This window comes from Haemaphysalis longicornis, unplaced genomic scaffold (assembly GCF_048455015.1).
Source record: "Haemaphysalis longicornis isolate Haplotype H1 unplaced genomic scaffold, Haemaphysalis longicornis Haplotype H1 scaffold_5, whole genome shotgun sequence".
Classification (NCBI taxonomy): Eukaryota; Metazoa; Arthropoda; class Arachnida; order Ixodida; family Ixodidae; genus Haemaphysalis; species Haemaphysalis longicornis.
Genome location: NW_027526385.1, coordinates 175305906 through 175319612, shown reverse-complemented (window position 1 = coordinate 175319612; position 13707 = coordinate 175305906). Strand labels below are relative to the sequence as shown.

At 44.9% G+C, this 13707-nt stretch overlaps 1 long non-coding RNA gene across 1 annotated transcript in view; it reads left to right on the top strand.

Annotated features, from left to right (window-relative positions):
• LOC144139516 (uncharacterized) overlaps positions 1 to 11049 on the top strand; it is a 15216-nt gene extending 4167 nt beyond the window's left edge. The window contains exons 3-4 of the long non-coding RNA XR_013316241.1: positions 1749 to 1802; positions 10919 to 11049. This is a non-coding gene — a long non-coding RNA (uncharacterized LOC144139516). The remainder of the gene's footprint in view (positions 1 to 1748; positions 1803 to 10918) is intronic.
• The last annotated feature ends 2658 nt before the right edge of the window (positions 11050 to 13707 follow it).

Sequence of the window (13707 nt, the reverse complement as noted above, 5' to 3'; positions counted from 1 at the left end):
GGATTTAAGCGCAAATCTGTTATACTAATATGGTCATTATCCCCCACCAGAAACTAGGTCGACTAGGTTCGACTCTTGTGCAGAGAAGTCACATCTGTTATCATAAGTCGTTACCTGAGGTATGCACACAGGAGACGTGCGTTCAAAAGTACAAAAATTTGAAACGGCGGGGTAATCTTCGAATGGCGTTTTACGCTGAAAATATACTATACTGACCAGTGCCTCGAATCACGTCAGCAACTCTACAGGTTGCTTGCAGTTCAGATTGCCCTGCCCCCCAAACACTGCTTCTCAGTAGGTCTTGACAAGCGAACTTGATGTGCACTGAAGTTCACTTTGTGATGTCATATGATGTCTTCTGCTTGCGGTGTCTGCGGTCAACTGCGGTCTGTGGTTAACTGGCACAACCATGGACCCAAGCCTATTGTAACGAGAAATCGTCGATACAAAATTTGCGGACCACCAATGCTTTCGATAAGCTCATATGAATAGGACACAATAAACGAGGCCGTGGGGTAAATGGGGCGCAAAGCAAACCGAAAATAAGACAAAAATAATAGGCCCGAAACAGGAATTCCGAAGACGCGGTTGTGAATACGCGGTTGTGAAGACGCGGTGGATCAGCCCACAGCAGAGGGTGTTAAATAGCTTTTGGGACAATCATTCAATGTGGCTCGGATCTCTACACCACCATTACTTCATAATGCAGAAGTTTTAACCTGACAAGCACTGGATTAAACACCGTGCATTACGAGTTCAGCAGACCAGCCTGCGTCAAATGTGAGCGTCAGCATGCGTTGCCACCGAGTACACGACGTCGTAACAGCAGCTATTCTTATCGCTTGCTTTAGAAATTACAGTCGGTACCCTTTGAACGTTTACCCACTTTCAACGTGTTCATTCATTTTTGTCCCAACACGAAGCGATATTGATACTAAAGCAGAAACAAAACTAAAGTAGAACACTCACTGAAACCGCAAACAAGGTTGGTGTAGGTATGCGCCAGTGGACCTTTGTTTATCAGAGTAAGACACAAACGGTTAGGAAACTGGTTAACTACATTGTGCACTATCTTTCGTGTGCTTTATTTTCTCTATCATCCCCGCAATTCTGATGTTAAAATATAGCTCGTGTTGTGTCCTACCCTTTGTCCTGTCTAGTTTGCGCTGCTCCCTCAGAATTAAAATATACGTTCATTTACACTCATTGCTTTTAGTTCCTTGATGCATAGACTCTTTGTCGCCGCAATTGCTACCCGGCCGTGGAGATGGACCCATTTCTGCGGTGTTCCACGTTGCCGTACGTTTTTATAGCAGTGTGCCGTCAGTTCACACCTTCGATGCGAAAGGACACGCCACCATTCGCTTATCCTTAAAAAAGGAGTTGCTTTCCACAAACACTTCTCTGGTAGCAGTTCGCACACTTTGCTGCATTGGTCCACTGTTGAAATTTGCGAAAATGTTATATCGGGTGTCACACAGAACGCCCCCTACTTAAGCTTTATGACGGTTGTAATTACACTGGATATTTGGCTCGCTGTTCAATTTACCATTCGGTGAAAAATCTTACGTTGCTACAACTTATGTGACATGACAAGAAGGGAAAGCTGGAGAAGCCATTTCTAATGCGTTACCAAAGTTATTCTCTTAATTGTTCATTAGTGGTTAGGCACTTACGTAGTGCAGTTTTTTCTACCCCAAAGCGATGCACATATCGTCACCGACGCTCCATTTATGTTCATTTGCTAGGAACTGTACAAAGCTCTGGAAGTTGGAATCGAGACCTTCGTGCACGATACAAAGGTATGGGTTTTAAATATTTTATGCTTCCTGCCTGGCTTTTTAAGGTTTTTTAGGCAAAACCCGGGTTTCCACCCACATTTCTGTATTATCAGAATGAATAGAACATAATTTTTAGCTGTAAATATGTACTGCTGTAATAAAAAAACAAAGAAACAGCACCTTCACAACACATAAAATGGCTTGTCTTTATATTAGTAATTTTTGGTGACATGCTACATCACAGAGATGGCAGATTTTTCTTTAATTTACCCTGATTCGTAGGAACTACAATATTTAATTTAATCTACATGTTAGACTCAAAGCGCCGGTAGGAGTTATTTATTCGGCACAGGAAAGGCTCCCCTTCCACATTAGTCTAAACAAAACTGTGCTGTTATTATGGCATTGTACATGGCCGTCAATAAAGACCCCACTCTAGCGAGCAGCACTTGCGTAATAAAGCAGTAAACCACAAATAAAAATTATCCCCCCCAACACTTCTTTTTGCATGACCACTTGAGATGTTCGGAGGCGTCAATGATGAAAAGAACACTGCAGAGCTTTTGAAAGTGTTTTCGGAAATGTGCTTTTAAGAAATGGCAGGAGGATACCATAAATCCTAAATGTACTTAACCTTTTAGCGCTTGGTATGTTTTTAACAGAAGGGCTGTTTAGGCTTTTACTTCCTCCGTCGAGAGTTACCAGTAAAAATACTAAGAGAAATACCGAGCCTACATGAGAGCGCGCCTCGAGGGGAGCGCCCGGGGTCGGCCAGGCATGCACGCGGCCTCGCATGCCGTTAGGAGCCTGCGGACGAAACGATGCGGATATGCCAGTGATCTCGAACTTTCAAGGGCACGTTCGAAAATTATGTGAAGTGCGCCAGCTGGTTTGCCGACGAAGGGAAAGAGGCCACCAGTTCTGCTGTTTATGCAGTCTTGCACCCTTTTTGCAAGCTGCGCCAATATTGAAAGGCGTAAAATGGAGCTTGTAGGCTGTAACAAAAACACATAGTTGTTACCATAGCTATGGTAACAACTATGATGAATGCCTCTGTTGTAATATCAGTTCGAATATATTTTTGTTGCACAAATTCCTGAATTATGTACGGAGAAAGCAAGAGTTATTGTTCCACTTTGTTTCGGCGCATGCCCTTTCGTCAACCGGCAGAAGCAACAGTTTATAGTTAAAGTGGGCGCTATGGCCGTTCCAGATAAACAGGTTACGCATGTCCGGGCGGCGTGTTTCCAAACGCTTCGCTGCACAGAGCCCCCACGTGACATGTGTCACGTCACTGCCGGCGCTACTCTTTTGAGCGCCTGCTAAAAGAAACCCACCGTTCGGGCTCTGTGGCCTCGACGTAGAGTACTGACTACTGGCGCTGACGGCTTCACAGTCCTGCATGAGCAGTCTATCACGTAGTTTTTTTTTTTTGCTTACCTTTCTTTATTCAATTTTTTTTTTCTTAACGCAAATCACCGTGTTTTTTAATAAAAGTGATTTGGTATGCTGTAGGTCGCTTTAGGTTTGGGGCAATGCCAATGACATTTAATTACCGTTCTGCATCGCGTGAACAGACATGCAACGAGGGTGTTCTGTACAGCGAAGCGTTTGTAAATACGCGTCCAGGCATGGCGATTCCCCGGGTAATGTTTCTACTTTTTGTAGACGGCAGCAGTCAGCTAGCTCCAGCGAATACCAGGTCTATGACAAGTTCATCTGCACATCTTGCGAAATGTGTCGCTGCCAAGAGAAAGCGGAACGAAACAAGGCAGAAAATTTCCACCTGTACTAATACATTTGGCAGGTGATGGTATATTCCCATAAGAGAAATATTCGCACCGAGGGGTATTCATGAAGCATAAAAAAGCAGCTAAAAAGGACGTGTCATTTTTCGTTGGTTCTCTTTGTGCACAGTACGAACCAACTTGCCCAGCATTTTGCATTCCTGAACTAGTATTCATGAAGCATAACAATCATGAATAGCAATTAAGGGTGCTTGCCATCATAAAATATACAAGCTATTCATTACAGCTTTGTAAGGTGTTTCAGACATCCAGTGTATCGCATACACACCGACGTTAATTGAACAACGCGTCGAAACACAGATAATCAGATCAACAATTCACTTGACTAGGAAAGTTTCATTATGGAAACAATCAACCAAGTAACCAATTTCAAAATTCGCGCGGCTTGCACTAGTGGTGTAAGGCTGGAGAAACAGCAGAGCTAGCGGCCCCCTTTCCTTCGTCGCAGACCCGCCTGGTATACCGAACACGTATTTCCGTACTTCCCTCTGAAAATGCTCCGTGACTGGCAGGCGCGGATTAATTTTAAAAAATTTCACCATCTTCCCGTAGCGGAACCTTGAGTAGTATGCGAAGCAGCCATGGGTTCGACTCAAGTTCCCATTAGTTTTCAGCTCGATCGCCGCATTGTGGGAGAAGGATGAGGGGAGCGGAGCGCGCGCGCGTGCGTCATTTATACCGCGGAGCTACAGTGGCGCCCCCAGCGGAGTATGCAGTGGCTACTAATACGTCTCTAACCCTGTGCTGCTTCGCATTATCGCGCGCGGAGCCGCAGGTGTTGCCATTCGTTGCACAATCCCGGAGAGGAGAGGAGCTTCGGAGAGGAGAGGAGGAATGCCGGAGAGGAGAGGAGGAATGCCTCGCATACAACTCAGGGTTCCCCTACGGGAAGATGACGGCGGTGGTTGAACGCGAAGTTATTTCGTGATGGATTCTTTGGTTGGCCAATCCCTAGGGCCATCCTGCCACAATCATCATAAACGGTGCCTAGCCAGGCATGCGCAGTGGGTGTGCGGACGGCGGACAACGACAACGACAAGGGAAGGAGAAACACAGCCCCGAGCATGAGATGTTTCGCATCTAATCCAATCGGTAGGGGCATCCTGCCACAATCATCATAAGCGGTGCCTGGCCAGGCATGCGCAGGGGGGAGTGGTACTCAGTGTTCCCCTACGGGAAGATGACGACGGTGGTTGAACGTGAAGCTGTCTCGTGATGGATTCTTGGTTGGCCAATCCCTAGGGGCATCCTGCCACAATCTTCATCAGCGGTGCCTGGTAAGGCATGCGCAGTGGGTGTGCGGATGGCGGACAACAACGACAAGGGAGGGAGGAACACAGCCCCGAGCCTGAGGTGCTTCGTATCTAAAACGTCCGCAGGCTTTCATTTCGCTCACAATGTGGGCCGTGTTAGCGCGCGCTAGGTCCTGTAACCACCAGTTTCGGGAACACGGCGTGCGTAGCGCGAACGCGGCGTCTGTGCTCCAAACGTCAGGTGCGTTCGGCGAGGAGAACAGCATGCTAGAGATCACGCAACGTACGCCAGGCAGAGTGGTCTCATAGGTCGGGCTGGCTGTCGCCGAGAGCTCCTCACGAGGCGCACGTACGTGCGCAGTCAGTATTTTTTTTTGTATGTTATGCAAGCTCTTCAGGTGGCGGAAGCCCACAAGCAAGCTTGGCCGACGCCGGACGTTTTGAAGAAGCGCACGCTCACGAGCACTCAGTATTTTTTCTTGGCATTTTTTCCTGGTGGCGCTGGACGGCAAAAATAAAAGCTTAAACAGTTATGCTGTTAACATATCAGTGAAGCAGGTATTAATCTACAGCAGGTATTAACCAAAAAGCATTAATCAACATCAATGGCGTCGTCAGGCGCGCAATGAATACGTCGGCGTTTCAAGCCATGGTATGCGGAAATAGCACCACCGGCACCAAATAAATGTATTTCTGGGCAAAGATGTGCATTTCGTGTGTGATGCTTCTCATTATAGTTCACAGATGGAACGAAGGGGGCTCGAAAGGTACAACGCGTTCCGAGGGCACACATATATAATAATAAGTGTGTGGCGCCGAAGGGGACACTGAAGTGATTTGCAAACACTGTAGGATTACCTGCGAAAATGCATTTTGAATTCCGTAGGCCATATTTCAACCAGTTTTGGTGCGTTTACGCTGCTTGATTTGGGAGAAAAATCAATGAAAAAAATTACCCCACCTTCCCGCGAGGGGAACCCTGTGGAGATGCGACGCATCTTGGGGGTTCGCTTGGTGTTTTCGTTGCGTTGATTCTCTAATTGCGTTAAACGTGTGAGGAACGCGTATAATGTATTCATTATTTAACACGCGGCGTAACTGGAGCGTACGGCAGCGGCTTCACGTTGACGAAGTTCAGCATCGGCTGCTCGCTTCAACCGTTTGCGTTCGGTATCACGTTTACGAAGTTCGGAAGCGGCTGCTCGCTTCAATCGTTTGCGTTCAGCATCACATTCACGCCGCTTCGCAGCCTTGTCTTCAGTGGTGCTAGCATTCCTGTTATCACAGTGATCAGTGCTTGTTACGGTTGGGCGGGCGATAGCAGAATGGTTATGCTCCATTCAACGCATCGATGGAAATCGGAACGCCGGTGCGGCTATGACGCAACATAATCCAACACAATCCACTTTAATCCAATCCAATCCAATCCAATCCAAGCCAAGCCAAGCCAAGCCAAGCCAACTCAATCGAATCCCATCCAATGCCCCTCGCGAGAGAGTGTCAGCTATCGGAGAGGAGAGGGGGTGAGCGGCGGAGAGCGCAGCTCGCGCGGCGAGGAGAATGGGGAGGGGTGTGGACGGACAACAACGCCGTATTGAGGGACAAGGCGAGTGAATGAGATGCAGTCGCATCTAAAAGGACTGTCCTTCTGTCTGCATCCTCCTTCCCGATCTCCTATGACGCTTCGTATGGCGCTTACTCGAGATGGTTTGGCTTTACTGCGCTACTACGCGGCCCGTCAACACTCAGTCTGTCAGCCATCTGCCAGCCGGCGGAACGTCACAACTCGTTCGCTGAATTATAACTCAGCCAGGACACTATTTGAGCCTGGAAGAATGTGTCGTTAGTTTGTTAGTTTGCAGAGTGTATCAACCCTAGTAAAACTTATGAAATCGAAGTACCTACATTTAAGTGCACATGTGACGCCTCGCTGACTTTGCCTGTCTGAAGCTGTAGGCTGCATATACCTGTGCGACTGGTACGCTAGTAGAAACCGTCAGGCATATACACATCGAGCTTCGCGATGGCTGAGGCGCCTGCCGCCACTTCTCTACAGCGTCTGTGGGATGAGCACTGGGGAATGTTAGGGGCTCTTGCAATGTTTTGGTTCTTTCGCTTCTCTTTGCCTCTCCGCTCCCTAAACAACGTGTTATTGTCACATCTGTAAGCGAATAGTACGATGAGGGTACTTCAAACACAGCTACGGCTTGGTAGACTGCTCGAACGCCAGCAAGAGCTATTCGGGGGCGCGGTTCTGCGCGCTTCCTTACCGCTCTTAATAGCGTCGGCGACGACGGCACCATATCACCAATGGCACCTCCCAACACTTCAGGCACAAGTCAATTCTACCGTCACCTCGTTTAGACGTGATACTGGCATATTGAGAGGCTGGTTTTGTCTTGCAGAGCGTACAACGAATGCGGCTTCATTTCTAATATATACGTAGTAGATAAAGCTGTCTCGGAGATCCCAATACCTGAGAACCAATTATGTTTTTTTTTAAGGAAGTATGCTCTGCGTCGTGAAATATGACCTCGTTCCCGCCTTATAGCAAGAACTCAGGAAAGGTAATGAAACCACGGAATAATAAACGGTCTACCGGTAGGGAAGAAGCAGAATAGCTCGTACGGGAACGAAAAAAAGCCAGTGTAGCTTCGGAAATGCTAACTACGGTCGTCTAAACTTCAACCAGGCAGGACTCACCAGAAGCAACTTGTTGCGGAATGCCCTCCTGGACATAATGCCCTCCAGCGGAATTTCGCTGGACATAAGGCTGAGGAAAGGGCGCTTAACTGTCGTTGTGTCCGAATGCGGAGCGAAAACAAGAAATGAGCGTTTTAGAAATCACTCATAAGCTGCGCGCTCACGTTCTTTTTGTTTGTCGGTTTCAACGAACAAATGACCACCCGGCGGACTGACTTTTCTTGCGAAGAAGTATATATAAATACAGTTACTCTTTCCTTGGCTGTGGCTTGGACTCCTTTCTTCCACAAGCTCCATGTTTGTCCATTAGTATAAGAATCGATTCCTTTAACGTTTTGTTGGGCTAAGTGATAACTGCTCGATCGCAAATTATCAACAAACGTGTTTTGTTTCGTTCATTTTGTGCACTGCGCCCAGCTTCGCGGGTCATCCTTCTTCACAGAGTGGAAGGACAGTAATTTTTGTTTGAAGTAGTGGGTAGGCAGTTTACAAACGATAAAACGTATCGTCAGAAGAGTGTGACAACGATTAGGTCCAATTGATATTAGTTTGCGCTAGTTTATGAAGGCTCCCGTTGTTCACATAGGGATGTTTCGAAGAAGCGTTTAGTCGAGCACACCGCTTACTCTATAATCCGGCCGCCGCGCTGCTAGCGGAGGATATAGGTAGCGGATCATGAATGTTTGCACGCGCTCACCCAAGGATAAGACGACCCAGCGTTAAAATATTTTTCGGTTGCTGATCCTGGAGTGTAATTTTATATTATCCACTGCAATTCTTTCGTAGAATGTTCGAAATATTTATGCCACATTGAATGTTTAGGGTAGTAATCAATATTCGGCGTATGATGTTGGAAAGCGTAACTGGCGTGCTGTCAGGTATGAGTGCTCCTCTAGATTATGAGATTATGTAAGCGCACAAAGCCGGTTTACATCATATTGACCGGCCAAAACATATCCTTCGGAGGAAGCGCTGATTAGGGAGACAATCCTGCTACGCTAATGCCTAATGGTTTCTGGAACTGCTTAAAGTATATCTTAAGTCGACATATGTTACGTTTGATGAAGATACCTTCCTTCAAAAAAAGTACTATGCATTGGGTCGTGCATGTAATATATAGCGATTAATATATAAGGTCCCCATAATAAGCGATTTATTTTTGGAGCTCGAGACTAAAATCTGGTGTATCTTTTAAAAGGCTCAAGTTATCTTAAGATTGTTAGATTTATTGATTATTTAAATATTTCCGAATGTACAAGACAAAGCCATTCATACATTAAACCTATTTTAGCGACTTTTAAGGAATGTTTTAGGCCCTTGAAGATCTTAACCCATGAAAAACTAGAGAATATCAGCATTCGCTTTTTAGACTTCCGCATCTAATTTTACAATGATCTCGTGTGGCTGGCAGTAAGGACCTCGTGCAAAAAAGCCATGGTTGCCATTTAATTCAGCTCATTCAAAACTTGTAAAAATAAGCATAGCGTAATCGTGACTCACAAAAGACTCTCACAAATTCATGTGATCATGTGACTCAGCAAAGTTTGCATTCTCAACTTGACCGGCTCAGCAACGCTGGTTACCACCGTCCGCTTCTTGTTTCAGTGGCTGAAGGCCTGATTAGCGCAGTAAGAAAACGCTCTACAAACCTCCACGACGAGGTTGCAGACACAACTCAACCCAGGAAAACGATAGGGGTAATCTCGTACAACCATAGGCTCTCCAACAATCTTAAGATTGGTCAACGTGTTGACCTCAACGTTGTATTTTCGGCGGCAAACAAATCATCTGAGCTAAGCAAAAGAAGCAATTCAGTTCGCAGAGAAAAAGCCAAGTGCAATACAAACCACAAGAAAAAATTCGCTGAATGTGTTAACAGTGGTTTGTACCGGATCCCTATGGCCTGTGGTAAGGAATACATAGGCCAGACAGGACGATGTCTAAATGAACGGTTAATGAAGCATGACTATAATGTCCGTCGGCTATCACAAGGCCATGTGGGGAGGCACGTACGCGCCTGCATGCTCTGTGCTGTTCGTATTTCCTAGGTTGAAAAAACAACGGCAATCTTTAAGAGCAAAAACCAAACCACAAGACAACTTGTTCAAGCTGCAAGAATTGCCAGAGCTGGTGATAACTGTGTCACCGTGCCTTGGATAGCTGTCACGCCAAAGGAAATGGCATTCTTGGAGGCCAGGCAAAAGAGGATGCGGCGATAAATCCAGTGATAACATAACGGTTTGACAGATTAAGCAATCTTCTCCTCTCTTCTGTACGCGTTTGTTGTTCTTTCCAAGTGTGCTATTTATTTTTCCGTAACTTGAAAGAAAGTGGTCAGTTGACAGTCAGCGCTTGTGGTGTGTGTTTCTGTCAGTCCTTCGTCAGAATGTGCGCTGTTCTTTTCTTTGTATCTCACCACCAACAAGCCCAACATGGTACCGTTTTGGATTACTTTGGGGTGATTTTGTTTTTGGTACTGTATGATTTGCCATATTTCGCTGAGAAGGTGAGCCTCGTGAAATCAGATATATGTAAACAAATTAGGTGATTCCGTAAAATGAAACGTAGAATAAATATGTTGTTACTTTGTAGAAACTGCCCCCCCCCCCCCCCAATAGAGCCTACGCGTGCACCCCGCATTGCTTGTAGTGGTGCAAAACAGCCAGGGAGGAAAACAACAAGCCCCAACAGGTCGAAGCAACACCCTGTATGCGTTGTCTTGATTTATTCACAGTTCACAGGCCAAGTTGACCGACTTTAACAGTGCCGAGCAGCATTGATTCGACATGTGCTACAGGACCGTGACCGTCACCTTTGCGCTCTCAAACTCTCAGTGGTGTCCCAGTGAACATTTCGGGGTTGTGATCACCATGACTGCTAGGTTGACTGTCAACGTGCCATGATCGCTTGTGGTCGCTCCGCGGTTTCCTGAACTGTGCTCAAATTCAAAGTGAGCCTTTAGCCAGTGCGTTTTTACAACTTCTTTTATTTTTAACCTGACCTAGTGATCACATGACCACGTGTAGTCGCTCCGCGGTTCCCTGAACTCTGCTAAAATTGAAAGCGAACATTTCTCAAGTGCGTTAGAACATTTCTCAAGTGTGTTTTAGTACTTCTTTTATTTTTACCTCGAACTACTGAACTCTGTCTACAGACCTCATGTTTTTTTTCCATTTGTGTCATCATTCACCTGACGTAGCATGTGAGGCTATCTGCTGGACAGACCTCGTCAGCATCTTTAAACTGCGTTCTCTCTCTCTCTCTTGATTTATTCAAGCTTATTTTTAAGGTTGCGGGAAACTAAATAGAGTATTTTTCCACGAATACAACAACTTTTTTTGTGGCGCATGATTCCTGCAACTGGTACCTGAAGTCGTGCTTGAAGCAGCACCTGCTTCCCACTGACGTTCGTGTTGCTTTGGCCATGGTGAGGTATATCCGGAAGGTGTTCTTTCTCGGGCCGACAAAATGAAAGCAGAAAGAACAGCCACCTCTCCTTTGTCCCAAGGACTGTTTATAATAAAAATAAATAAAATTAACAGACTACTTTCTGCATAGTTATTTCACCGGGATGCTCACGAAACACGGGAAGCAAACCGCCAAAGATTTGAAACAAAGATATCACGCAACGCGAAAGCTACTGAACATTCTCCTGAGACATTGGGTTTTTTTCTTCGTAAGTCGACCACGCATTGGCCAAGCAGCTTACTCAGAGTCGATATTTTGATCGATAACGCCACGTCCTGCTGCGCCACAACAGTGGCGTAACTGGGTGGTCGAAAGGGGTGACTTCAACGTAGTGATGTCGATAGCCAGCAATCACCACCACCTGGAAAGTTGATGTGCTAAGCAGTGGTCATTCAGATAAATCACGTAATTGATGATTGCGAGCAGCTCGAGGCGATCCAGGACAAGCACTGACCAGTGAGGATGGGGTCCGGAGAAGTTTGGGTACGGCCGCAAACTAAACCAAGAAGCAGTCGAATTCATATGATATTTCTCTACCGGTGGCCACGACAAGGAAATATTGTAAAAATAATTTTTTAATTGCAAGCTTTTATTACAATTACCTATTTTATGGTAAATGACGGATCCATCTGCTGAAGCCAGGATTGATATATAAACGTGATTATTAAGGTCTGTAAGGTATAATAAAAAAATTGATAAACTTTTTTCATCTTTGCTCTGCAAGAGAAGCGATTTCTAATTGGAAAGCTGAGGTGATTCATTGTAACATTTACAGTACTATTTGTTAGAAAGGATCCAATCAAGCACAGAATTGTATTGGGGAGTTAGTCATTCATTGTATTTTAAGGGAAATAGGTGAAAAGAGACTATCTGGAGTGCTTGCTCTAAATCTCTAAAGAAGTCGTCAAATTATAAAACCCGATCAGCAGCGTAAAAAAGCCATTGAAAACAATAGAAGTTTTGTTGTATTTTACAGCTGGACTGTTTTACGTTGAAATGTGAGAAAAAACTGCGTGCGTCCAGAGGGTGTCCAGACAACAGTAGCACGCGAAACGAATTTTGTATAAAAGCTATGTTTCTGGCGAATGCTATGTAGCTCGCCATATGATTGAGATATATTGAAAAAAATCTTACTGCAATTCGGCGCTAAGAAAACTCTACTATTACAAAGAGTGTCAGTTCACAACAATTACTTCACAACTAACTAGTAAATCTTACAGAATTCCCTTAACCTGTCAATGCAATAATGTCTACGGGTGAAAAAAAATGGTCTGCAGAATAATCATCGGTACAGAGAACGGCGCTATCTCTTGTTTTATCAAAAAAAAACTCTTCAAATGGTACTAATTCCCTAATAGTAGTTAAATATGCTACGGCACACTCCACCTGAAAATATTGGACTTTTATTTGTGAGTGAAAAGGACCTAACAAAAGCTGTTGAGCTAGTTGGGTCATGCTTACTGGAAATATTACACGGGGGCGGTAACCAGAGTAAGACAAAGTAGACACAAATAACACATACAGGAGCCTGTATGTGTTCTTTTCGTCTAGTTCGTCTTCTTCTGTTCAGCGCCCCTTTAATTCTTTCCGGAAAAGGACCTATTTTTGCACAAATCGATACAATGCTCCCGATTACATTCTGCGCAGATATTGTATTTACAATTCAAACACTGTGTTTTTTATTTTAAAAATGGTCGCTTAATAGCAGGTCAAGAATTGTGCCACTGTTTTTCTGGACCTAAGTTGTTCGTATTATTATCTGGTTGAGTTTAGCAGAATAGTTTGGAATCAAAAATGGTTTCCGAGTTTAAACACTCCTGTTTCAAGATTTGGCTAATTACCACGAAAAGGTTTACCCTTTTTTATTTCGACTTTCCCTGCACGTACACGTACGGAAATTGAAGGGCAATATTGCGTGATCCTGCGCTGCTATATACAGAAATAATTGTGACTGCAAACAATTCATAGAATAAATTCTAGAAAACGACTTTGGCACCCTCAACAACAGCGTCTGTGTCAGTTGAACACGCTCGTTACTGAGAATGGCTTCTGCACTTCCCCGCTTTGCTCAGTCCTTTCTACATGGTGGTTGGATGGAAGCAGTGTATAAGTGTTTCCAATTTCATTGGTCGGTAAGGTCTCTGCGGCAATAGCTAGAAGTAATGATTATATCGAGTCCAGTAAACTTAGAGTATAAACATTTTAAAAATATTTTGAACGAGATCGTCGGCAGCCGGGGCGAATGGTTACTGTTTCTCCTTGGATTGCTTTGTAACAAACATTAGATTTTTTTATTATTGCAGCCTTCCCCGCCACGGTATCATCTCAGGGTTGCAGTACTCGGCAACTATAAACTTTGCATGTCCTAAGCTCACTTTGTTGCCAAGTCATGTTAGGTTCGGCGCTTTCCTGAAGCTTTTCCATGTTTCGTCCGCGATCTGAAAATTCTTCACATATCTCAACATTACTGCCTGGGAGTATGCAACAGTTTTTAGAACTTTGGATTTGTCTCGCATGTCCAGAAATTTGAAAATTACAGGCCTTGTTTTATTCGCTTCTGGCTTTCCCAACCACTGATCACTCAACCAATACTCGACATTCTCAGTTTGTTCTAACAAGTCTTCGTCTTCGTCAATTTCTTCTTGTTTGTAGCACCCTGTCGGTTTTAGTTTTGAAAGGTGGTCTCCCAGGTCC